This window comes from Aethalodelphis obliquidens, unplaced genomic scaffold (genome assembly GCF_003676395.1).
Source record: "Aethalodelphis obliquidens isolate GAN/ISIS:26980383/991018 unplaced genomic scaffold, ASM367639v1 scaffold90, whole genome shotgun sequence".
Classification (NCBI taxonomy): domain Eukaryota; kingdom Metazoa; phylum Chordata; class Mammalia; order Artiodactyla; family Delphinidae; genus Aethalodelphis; species Aethalodelphis obliquidens.
This window is the reverse complement of record NW_020838034.1, coordinates 4,280,087-4,283,046: the sequence shown is the minus strand read 5'-3', so window position 1 is coordinate 4,283,046 and position 2,960 is coordinate 4,280,087. Positions and strand designations below refer to the sequence as shown.

General features: G+C 45.6%; 1 non-coding gene across 1 annotated transcript; it reads left to right on the top strand.

Annotated features, from left to right (window-relative positions):
- The first annotated feature begins 215 nt into the window (after window positions 1–215).
- TRNAR-UCU (transfer RNA arginine (anticodon UCU)) lies at window positions 216–289 on the top strand. Its single transcript has one exon. It is a non-coding gene; the product is annotated as a tRNA-Arg (tRNA).
- The last annotated feature ends 2,671 nt before the right edge of the window (window positions 290–2,960 follow it).

The following is a 2,960-nucleotide window of genomic DNA, read 5'->3' as shown; positions in this document are numbered from 1 at the left end:
GAATGACCACCTTCACATTTCTCCAATCCTCTGAGGACCCCAGGACCCACGGTATTGAGAAAAGCTTTGATGGAGCCGGCTGGTAGATCTCCACTCCAGATTTTCCAGCTGTCCCTGTCCCCCCACCGCTCAGAGAGCAGGATGCTGAGATGGCTCGGTGATGCAGAAGGTATGTGCTTTTTCAGTTCTGGTGCTGATGCTGTGTGTGTGGTGAGGTCTCTGTGGCGCAATGGACGAGCGCGCTGGACTTCTAATCCAGAGGTTCCGGGTTCGAGTCCCGGCAGAGATGGTCACCTGGCAGGTGCCTCTTTTATTTTGTATGCTGTCATGCTAGGTCGATAATTATATTTATTCCTTCCTGGGGGCTCTGGGAAGAGAAAGGAAACCCCTTTCCTTGGGAATCCTGGACCTCCCCTCTTTTTCTGTCTCCTCCCTCTTTGTTCTTTCTCTGTTCCTCCCTTACTAATTTTCATTGTCTAATGAAGGCTCAGATGTCTGCTGCATCTCCCTGCTCAGCCTGACTGACACAGCCTTTGAATCCTTTGCTTCATAGAAAAATCATTGGCACAGAGGGATGGAGACGCCTGGCCATAGGTTTTGGAACCACTTTGGTTCCATCCCTTTACCTCCGAGAAAACAAAAAGGCAGATCGTCCCATATGCTGATGAGGAAAGGTCCAGTTGTGCTCCAAGGTGACAATCACCTTGACCAAGGTGGGTCAGGAGATGGATGGGGTCATGCAGAGGATGATTTCTTGTGCTGTCTTTGTTGGCTATACTTTTGTATTCCAAAGGGTGGGCTTTTTGTGCTAATGTTCATCACTCACTTCCTCATCTACAAGGTGAGATGTAATCATTGCTCTTTGTCTCAGTAGAATAAACTACACAACAGCATGCTAATTACCAGCAGCAGACAAACTTGTACAAGAAAGTCAAGGTCTTAAATGCTCTTTACTGTGAAAAGTTTGCAGCCTTTCCTGATTGCAGGACAAAGTTGGAAGTTTGTATCTGAATGTTATTTTCATAATTCCTGGTTTCCAACAAGCCTTTTTCTCACCACCTCTCTCACCCTGCATCCACTTCTGCTCTCTTTCCCTATCTCATCTAATGGGCCATATTCAGCAAGATTGGGAGCTCGGTCAGATTGGTTTTCTACTTTGGGTTGGTCCGGCTCTCCCTTTCACATTGCAGCCTCTAGTCTATTAGCTAGAGGGAGCCACCCAAGCCAGGAACTGACCTCTACCTCAGGTGAACTCAGGAAACCTGAGAAGACACACCTCTCCTCCTGACTGCTGGGGAGTCAGCATCTCTCCCACACGGGACTCTGGACGGGCGACCAGAGGACACAGCCAGCCGTGCACTCCTGCTCTAAGGAAGCTGGGGTGGGCTGAGAGAGGAGAATCCAAACCATGCCAAGAGGTGGGGAATTGATAGGGCAGACAGGAGGGCACTGGAAGGAGACTGATGTTTTTTAAGCCTTTAGGACACACGCATGTTTGTAGCAAGTTGAAACTCCTGAAATTCTTTTGAAGTAGTCTGGTACTTTAAAGGGACTTAGGATTCTTGCAGTAAGAACCAACACAGCTTTACCTTCCTGAGTTACTTTGGTAGAACACCAATTCAAATGTTAACTCTTTCCTACCAGCCCCATGGATATGCCCTTTGGAGGATATTGGTGTGGACCTGAAATCCCTGGGCAGCCCTTCTGGAGCCCATTTTTAGCTCTGTTTATCCTAGATATTTTTGCTTAAAGGTCAGGCCTGAAAGGAAATTGGTCTGTGTGTCTGGATGGGGGTGCGTGACGGGAGGGCATGTAGGGAGGAGGTTTAGAGAAGGGGCATATCAGAGTTTTCCGCCTTAATTCAGAATACTACCTACATCTTTCTAGCCCCCCCGCCCCTGCATCATTCTATTAAAATTGTGCTGCTCAACAGTAACAGTTTTGAAAAGTAAGAGCGTTGTTCCTCTGTCACTGTTAAAGTTTGGGGTAAGAGTACAGGTTCATCATGGCCTACTCTAAGGTTTTCTCAATTCTAGAAGCTTTCTAGGAATGTAGTTTTTATGAAATTGTGGGAACTGGGAGGGAATGTGCCCAAGTAGGCAGTAAATTGAGATTTGTTCAAGTGTTTGATCAGGGTGGAAGGTAGGCTGCTCCTTACGTGAAGTTCTATACCAGTGAGAATTAAACCCCACAGATAATCCCCCAAACTTATTTTAGCCAATGATTTCCATTTTCTAACTTAGAACCAGAAGACCTTGGTTTAAATTGCAGCTTTACCAAGTTTCTAAACCCCTCTGAACTTTAATTTGCTAATTTATAAAAACAACATGGTACTATCTATCCTCCACACGTAAAAATGAATGAGAAAATCCATTGTACAGCTCTGTACAAGTATATAGGCTCTGTTAGTTTTGGGGTTGCTTTTGTCTCTCTCCTCAGCATGTGGGAAAGATGCCTGGCCAGAGAGTAGGGAAATGAAAGGGACTGAATGATCATCTCCTGCCTGGAACCTCCACTGTGGCTGTATGCCATCAACTGGGGCTGATGCTGACTTGTGCCACCCTAACAAAGAGGCTGGGATGGACTTTCTAGCTAGTGGAGTCCTTCAGAGGGCAGATGGTCCCTCTGTGCCTTACATGAGTAGTTTCATCTCAGCCGGGTAGGTAGAGGCCCCTGCTGGCTACACCACTGAAGGGAAATAAAAGCTTCCACTTATTCAAACATCATCAGCCTTTAGCTCCCTCAGCCTCTGAGGGGTGATGTTTTGGGGACTTGAAAAGGACCTCACCAGCACTGGCAGCAAGATTTTCCACATTGGTAAAAATTCCTTTATATGTGATAACAACTTTTTTCTTAACATATGAGAGATAACTTCTAATTTATGAATATCATAATTATTGTATTTTAAAGATACTCAGAATATAAAATAGAAATGGGTGGGGTTTTTTTTAATAAGGTCA